General features: G+C 38.6%; 1 long non-coding RNA gene across 2 annotated transcripts in view; it reads right to left on the bottom strand.

Moving 5' to 3' along the window:
• Positions 1-1,160: 1,160 nt before the first annotated feature.
• LOC107053120 overlaps positions 1,161-8,670 on the bottom strand; it is a 47,291-nt gene continuing 39,781 nt past the window's right edge. The window contains exons 3-6 of one of the 2 annotated variants that reach the window (XR_005858592.2): positions 7,217-7,365; positions 6,483-6,611; positions 5,662-6,360; positions 1,161-2,953 (exon numbers count right to left, since the gene is read on the bottom strand). This is a non-coding gene — a long non-coding RNA (uncharacterized LOC107053120). Of the gene's footprint in view, positions 6,361-6,482; positions 6,612-7,216; positions 7,366-8,670 lie in introns of both variants that reach the window. The other variant, XR_001466108.4, reaches the window with a different exon arrangement.

The following is an 8,670-nucleotide window of genomic DNA, read 5'->3' on the forward strand; positions in this document are numbered from 1 at the left end:
ATGGCTCTTCAGATTTTTGGGAATTTTTTTAACACTTTTCTTTCACATAAGACAAGTCCTTAATTAGCAACCTTCTTTAAAAATTTACTGTGAAAGAGAAACATTAAATGGCAATGTCAGCATCACTACTAGTGAATTTCAAGGTAGAATTGACTAGGTAGTTGTGCTGTTCAGTGTCTGACAGTACTATGGATTTTGTCAGGCTGGAGTCTCTATAGCCTCAGTGATGTAAACAATCAACTGTCATGGCCATCAAAGGTACATCAAAAATATGAACTCAAACTTCAATAGCACAACCAGGCAAGTTTACAGTAAGTTTTATCTAATCTATGTGTAACATAAAATAGAAATTAAAAAATATTTGCCTAAGTTCTTCATGCTAAATATTTGTTTATAAAGAGAATTAACACCACTGTTTCATTTCTTAGGTTACAAATCTATTTAATTCATGGGTACAAGACTGTATCTTCATATGTACAGATAGAGATTAATACTTATTCTAATTTCATGTAGAAATCAGCTTCATAAAGAAGCTGAGCACTGCCAATACATTGTTTGCTATCCAACACTGAAGACAGATAATGATAGTGGATTGTTTCTGCTCAATTTGTCAATCATTTGCTCTGACATTAAGTATTAAATAGAAAAAAAATCTGCTTTATGTACACATTATTCTGAACTGTTTGCATTCTCTAGTTAATTTGCTGTAGCATTTAAGGTAGAAAGAAAACTTCATTATGTATTTTCAGCAGTTTTTCAAAGTCAAGTTGAACAGCCAATTGTGGTCAAAAGAATAGGAAAATGACATGCAAAATACTACTCTAGAGATGCAATATAATTAGTTAGGAGGACATAAACAGTATAGATATAAATTTATTGGAAGGAACTGAAGCTCACATAGTCTTTTCCTCTTTTTTTTTTTTTAAGAGGAAAAATCTCTTATTTTCATTTGCTCTTGGGGAAAATCCAATATCTGACTGGCTGCTTCAGCGATATGTAGGTACAGAGTGAAGGAAAAATATTTGAATGAAAACTTTCTCCGGGGGGGGGGGGGGGGGGGGGGAATTCTAAAAGCTCTTATTGGATCTGAGGCTAAATGAAAATTAGTGCTGCTAGTATAAATGCAGGGGAAAAAAAAAGACTGAAAGTATAGAGCAAGGTAAATGCATAAACAGAAAAAGTTTAATTTTTGTTTAAAAGTACAAATAGAACAACAGAGAGGAAACAAAAGCAAACAAAGGAGAAAAGAAAATATTTATTTGCAAAAGAACTAAGGCAGATAATCATTAAAAGAATAACCATATTAAAAATTAAAAGTAAATCTTGCACGTTTTTATACTCTTGATAGGACAAGAAATATTAAAACAGAAGGAAGTACATCAAAGCAAAAGAAAGAGCATGGAAAAGACCAAAGGAAAATTGTTTTTATTTCATACAATGTATTATGATGAAACCTTAAATTCATAGAATGCTTTTAGGGTAGAAGGGACTTAAAAGTCATCTGATTCCGTTCCCACTGAAATAGTCAGGGACACCTTTCATTACAAAAGTTTGCCCCCAGCCCATCCAGCCTGACCTTGAATTCTTCCAGGAATGCAGTTTCTACCTCTTGTCCAGTTTCAGTGCCTCACCATCCTTGTTATGCAAAATTTCTTCCTTATATTTAATATAAATCTGCCCTCATCCTATCAGTACAGGCCCTACCAAAATGTCTGTTTCCATCTTTGCCTTTGAGTGAAGCCTTGTTGACTAATTTCCCTATCTTGTATGTGCCTTAACATCTCTTCCAGGAGGATCTGCTCCATGAATTTCCTGGACGCAGAAGTGAGACTCAGTGGTTGCTAGTTCCATGAGTCTTTGTTTCTAACTTTCTTAAAAATGGGAGTAATATTTCCATTTTTCCAGTCACTTCACCTGACAGTCATGAACTTTCAAATATGATGGAGAACTTTGCCTTGGCTCTCCTGATTTCATCCATGCACATCTGAGTGGCATCCATTTACTCTTTCTAGACCACGTGTCCCTGCTTCCACTGCCTATGCATTTCCTTCTTACAACATGCCTTGACCAGCAGGTTCTTAATTAGCCATGCTGGTTTCTTGCCTTCCCTTCCTAATTTCTTACATGGGGGAATTGAGGGCTCTGATCTATTCCTTTATCCCTAAGGACAGTTTTCCAGGAGGCGTCCTCTGTTAATTCTTCTAATAACTGAAAATTAGCTCTTCTAAAATTTAGTGTCTGAACTTCACTTTTTTTCTGGGCCCATGTCACACAAGGTCATGAACTGTACCAGGGTTTGGTTGCTGCAGCCAAACTGTTTCAATCTCAGCACATTAGCACTTTCTCCCTTTGGCTTTTGAGATTCTGTCCCAACCTGCTTGGGACATGATGAGTCCCAATGACTAGGTGCAGGGCTTATCTGTCAGTTGAGGTCAAAACACCAAACACTGTATCTTTGTCTCTAATGACAAAGGACTGGTTCATTCTATATCTTTATATGTAGTGTGTGTATATATACATATCTATATAAAAATATGTATATATATCAAAGTTGCCTGTGTTTTGAACGTTCTTGCCTGCTCCCAGAACAGGAAAAGTTGGGAGAGCTTGAGGGAGCAGCAGACCCCTGAGAATTTCAGCTCAGTGACTTTTTTTTTCCAAACACCTGCAAGATGATGGGTACAGCAATTGCAGCTGCTGCTGGAAAGATGTGTTCTCATCTAGTGTCTTAGCCATCCTCCAAGAATAATCTTTCTTGCATGCCCCTTCACTCATATAGGGATAGCAGCATTATACAGCCCAGTATTGCAAGGTTCAGAAATGGGAGAGCCTCTGCTGCCCCTGCAGTCCATTCTCTTGGAGAGCAGTGGTTTTAGCCTCAGAGCCAGCCTTGAATATCAGGATGCTTTTTGTAGGTGGAATGTTTTTCCATGCCCTTCAGGATGCCACTGTCCTGAGAAGAAGCATACATCATTAGCCACTTTCTGCAAATGCTGTAATGGAGATGACATCTTCTAGCCATTCAGAGATTCCCCTATTCAGATAATGAATTCTATGACCAAAAAAAAAAAAAAAAAAAAAAGAGTAAGAACTGTCTAATCTTTGTAGCTCTGCAAATCCCTCCTGATGCGTTACTCATTAGCACCATGCAGTCTGGCAGTCTTATGAGCTCTTAAGGTTTTGAAATTGGTTTGTATTTCACACTGGAATAAATCCCATATCTTCTTGGTTTCAAAAATGGCACTCTATCAAAACCATCAATTTTAGATCAATAATACCAGGTTTTCATTTCAGACTTCTTTTCCTTTCTGCCATCAGGAGTGACTGGAGTGCTCTGGATCTCATAAACCTTTCTATTGCAAAAACTTCCTCAAAATCAATACCTCATTGCAAAAGATGTTTTTGCAGGCAGTCTATATTCTTCTGGATATTCTTAAAGTAATGGGAAAAAAGTTAAGGTTTCCATTTATTTGAACTGGTAGATGAAGATTTCACAGGCTGATATTGTTTTTTAATAGAGTAGTTCTGATACTTGCCTGAGATACTGGTGACATTACTTGGTGAGCTGAGTTTACACATCTTTCTTAAGATGGGACATTGTTGTAAGTTCTCCTATCTAATAAGGTGAAAGAGAGAAACAGGACAGTGATTCCTGAAAATTACAAATGGAATGTGGAAATTTCCCAGGAGCCTGGTAGGGGAGGAGAGGAGAACATGACCCAAGCCATCCACATGGCTGTGTTTAAAATGAATGACAGCTCACAATGCAGAGTAACATATGACTGACATACAGAGAAGAGCTCAAGGAGCTCAGACAACACAGCTGGGCCTTAGCTGGGATAAGCAAGTGATTGCAAGAGCCAGCAATGGATAAATTAATTCTTGAGATGGTAAGAAAAATTTCATGAAAACAGAGTTCGAAGGCAGTTACTAATCAGATTACTGGAACAATCAGGTTAATGATGTTCAGCAACATCATATGCAATTATATTCTGGGTGTTTGTAGTAGCAGGCTTTGACCAACCAGGCATATCTATATACAGTAACGGAGAGGAACATTTCTTGTATTTTTTTATATCACCACCTACTAATGATACTCTGTATACTTATGAGATTCTCCAGACCTTGTTGTTCTATTTTTTTTTTACTCCCACTTTTTTTTTTTATTGAAGTCAGGAGAGAGAGAGGCTACATGAAAAAGATCAGAAGTGTTTCAAGAATGCAAGGATTTAATTGCGCCTCTTATGCATTTTGTAAATGTGACTGGAAGTCTATATACCAGTAAAGCCACTGTATTAGTAATGCCAACCTACTGATATAGAAACTGCAGACAGAAGTGGCCACAAATTCCTAATGCATTCACCTTCCTCCACACTTCAGAGCATGGGGTCCAATTCATAAAGCCAGCTTCAGAGCAAGAATTTCCTGTTCACATTTGAACAGACGTTATGAGTGGTTGTGACTGTCTGGCCAGGCAGGTATTCGGCATGCTGCTGTCTTGGTTCCTTGAAAAGTGCCCTCAGCCACCATCTAACTCTAGTCTAGCATAAGACATGGGCCACTCTGTTAGCTGTCTAGAGAAGTTTGGGTGCATGAATAGGAGAACAACAGTTGTCCTGTGCTGTGGGCAAACTAACTGTGGGGATGTGAGAAGCTGGAACAATTTTTGGCTCAAAGCTTATTCAGCAGCACCCATCCAAGGCATAACCTGCTCAACAAGCTTTTGGGGTTAATGATTATTGTGAGCTCAGCAGTAAGAGAAACATATGCGACTGGGCAATCAGAGGAAACCATTTTTGGCTGTTGCTCCTTTGGGGCATTCAAGCCGGCTAAAGGAAGTCATCTCAGAGGAGAGGATCACCATACAGTCAATGTACTTACCTAGCAGCCCCCCATGTGACAGATCAACTACCAATTACCCTGGAAGGTAATTGGGAGGGGCATGTGCTGTTTCCTCTGACAAACAAAACATAAGTGCTTCCTGACATCTAAAGCAAGCTGTGGTAAACTAAAAAGAAAAAAAGAAGTGCCCCTGGCAACCAAAGTGACACTATGAAAAGGATAAAAAACAGAAAAGTTCTGAAGTAGAGCAAGTACACCCTCTAACAGACTGCAGCTGTGTGGGTCAACAGACTGAGACTTCACTGGATCTCTGGTGGTGACTATCCCTGCTTTGTAAACCATTTGCTAGGATTTCTCTCTTTACTATCTCTAACTTCCCCATCTTCCCTGCGTTCCTTAGCTGCTTAGAACTTGTAATAAATCAATTGGACAACATTTGGCCTCTTTTGCTGCCTAAGTCTTCCTCCAGGTTTATATATGTGAAAACAATTGCTCCAATAATTGGAGTGGACAGGGGAGGACTGAGGAGTGTATTTGCCCCGTGACACAGGCACTAGCCACTGTTCACCAAACCCTTCCTATGTGCATTACCTCCTCCTTACCATGCATCAGGTGTGAGGGAGAAACAGCAGCTTGGGGGAGTGGGCTGAAGGAACCCAAGGGGACATACATGAGCATGCAGGAACATTAACTTCTCACCTTCCTCAGGAGCGTAGCTTCCCACCAACTGGAGCAGAGATTTAAATGAATAGTCCTTACACTACTGAGATCTTATGTATCTCATTTTTTTTTGTGGTTGGTTGGTTGGTTTTTACCTACCTCACTCTTTCCTCACTTAGCTTTGGCATGGTAGATGTAATTTTATTTTGGTGAAGATCTGACTAGTCATCTGGAATTGATTTTGTGTTAGATTTTATCTAACACAAGCAAGGCAGGTACATGTACTCTTCTTGAATCCTCATGGAGGTGCAATTGGTTAGGCAAAATAGCATTTTGAGCATTTTAACATTAGGGGAAGAAATCCAAAACAGTTCAGCTAGATAAATGTCTTGTAGAAATGTATTCCTTCAGGAACATGCTTCACCCAGTATCTTTGGAGGCTTGAATTATGCACTTTCCCAACTCTTCAGCATCCCCAGCTCTCTGTGTTCAGTACATGGAAAGCATAGGTGCCTGAGCCAGTAGTGCAAATGCCACACTTGAAGCTGCTCTACATCCAGGGCTGGCATTAGGCCACTTGCAGCTGGTACACAGTGTAGCACTAAGCATTTCAATACATAAACCATCACTCCTGGGATGTTAATTCTCCTCCTCTGAAATTCATCTCTCTAAACGCTCTTTTCTTCCTGGGGATCCTGGCAGATTTCTTGTTGTAGACTGGTGTATTTCCACAAATGTTTGTTTGTTTGTTTTTTTACCTGAAGAAGCACCATTTTATGAAGTAAAATAGTTCTGCTGAAAAAATTATGATGCATGTAGGACAATGATAGATTCTTTCCTCCTACTTCCCTCATTTATCTGAAAAAAACAGAAACTAGTTGGAGAGAGTTGGATGTCTTTTTGTGAGAAAACTATTTGGGAGCTTCCTGCTAGCAGGAAGAGAAAGTGTGAGATTGAAGAAAGAGCGCTGCCTTTCTCACCTCCTCCATAATATGCAAGACTGGATTCGTGTTGCACAATTCAGCTATGATGTAGCTTATAGATTTCCATTTTGGTAGTTGTTATTGTCCTGCAAGCCTCTTGCTCATATCTTCTTATGGAAGGGGCACCTGGACAAATGTCAAGCGTAGTGAAAACAGTTCATTAAAATGTCATGAAAATCAGAAGCACTGTTCTCTTTGCCGGTAAGGAGCCACCATATTTCTCCATCCTCTTAAGGACTCGCTATATTTCCTTATTCCTATGGAATCCATAGAGCTGATCATCTGACACTTCTCACAGTCTATTTGAAAAGATCTTCCTTTGTGCTTGGAACTCAAGCTGTTTAAATTTGGAAGTGGAAGAATCACAGAATTATATGGGTTGGAAGGGACCTCCAGAGATAATCAAGTCCAAATCCCACAGCAAAGCAGGCCCCCTTACAGCAGGCTGCACAGGTAGGCATGCAGGCAGATCTTGAATATCTCTAGAGAAGGAGAATCCACAGTGTCCCTGGGCAGACTGTTCCAGTGCTCCATCACCCTCACTGTGAAGAAGTTCTTACGCATGTTGATGTGGAACTTCTTATGCCCAAGCTTATGACCATTTCCCCTTGTCCTGTCCCCACAGACCACTGAAAAGGGGTTGGCCATGTCTCTTTGGCTCCCACACTTAATAGTAATATAAATATTAAATATATATTAAATATAAATATTATAAATAGTAATAAGATCACCTCTCAGTCTTCTTATCACAAGGCTGAACAGCCCAGTTTGCTCAGCCTTTCCTCAAAGGGAGATGCTCCAGGCCCTTTATCATCTTCGTGGCCCTCTGCTGGACTCTTCCCAGGATATCCTTGGTTTTTGTGTACCAGGAAGCCTATAACTGGATACAGTATTCCAGGTAATCTACTCAATAACTGTAGTTGAATTAAAATCTATTTATTAGCAGCCATGAACTCATCAGTGAAGGTATTCTCTGTCACCAAAATGAATAGTGCTGTAGAATTATTCTAAAATTTCAAGATGCACATTGAATCTTATTCATTTCAATCAATTAACTCAAGTTCCTGTTAACACTAGTTCCCATTGGTAGATTACTGTAGATTTGGGACTGCAGCAGAGGCTGTACCTATCTTTTATTTTTAAGTGACTTGAAGTAATTAGTTTTCTATGGGTTATACAACTACACTCCAAGGATTTCATCAAGGCTTCAGTTGGTTGGGCAGTTGGATGACACACCTAGCTTCCAGAGCTACTGAAATAGTTCTGATTTATTATACAAGTATTTAGCTAGTCCTTAAAGTCAGCTGATATGCAAAAAACTCAACAGTGACATGTCACATACACAGAAAGGAGAAAGAATAAAGAAAGCAGCTAAAAATATTAGATGTCTATTGTTTGTATGCTAATGCATGATAGATATTAAGATTATTCATTCTTATTATCTCCCCTATGTATAACATGATTATTACTTGAATTTTCTTTAGAATAAATATGAGGAAAATCTTTAATGAATTCTCCTAGAGGTGAGTTTTGATCACAGCCGCTGTTCATAAAACATATCAGGCTTTTTTTTCCTCCAACATGACAACAAGGAATCAAGTGACTCAGAGGAAAAAGGCACTGATTTTCCTTCAGTTCATAGAAACATTCTCTACACATTATAGTGCTGTCAGCTGACTAGAGTGAAGTCTGTTCTTAAAATACACATCTTTGGTAACATTTACTCCTGCAGTTTGGGAAACAAATACACTCCACCATCCTTCCAGAGATCTTTTTATAGTTTATTTAAATTGATTTGATGAGGTTTGACCATAAAATTCAATACCCAAATATTTTAAGGATAAATTAGCTAATTAGTTTCCATTTCAATTGGCTAGAAAATATTTTATCATACTTACTGAGATACAGAGAACAAAAATCCACATTTTTGTTTTTGAAACCAGGGTATACTTAATGTCCTTAAATGATAATTTCAGGATATATATGATCAGATTTTGAAGGCAAATCAAACATCAGTAACGCACTGCAGTGTTCCATATCTGTGCTGAAGTATCTTTATCCATGTTGCTGTCTTACTTTTTCTGACATAACTTGTTTTTTTTCATCTTGAGTTTAAACAAGACAACAAAAGGGACATGGATATACCCAAATACATTTATTTGGTAGCTAAGCAGAACCCACAGTA

This window comes from Gallus gallus, chromosome 3, assembly GCF_016699485.2.
Source record: "Gallus gallus isolate bGalGal1 chromosome 3, bGalGal1.mat.broiler.GRCg7b, whole genome shotgun sequence".
Taxonomy (NCBI): domain Eukaryota; kingdom Metazoa; phylum Chordata; class Aves; order Galliformes; family Phasianidae; genus Gallus; species Gallus gallus.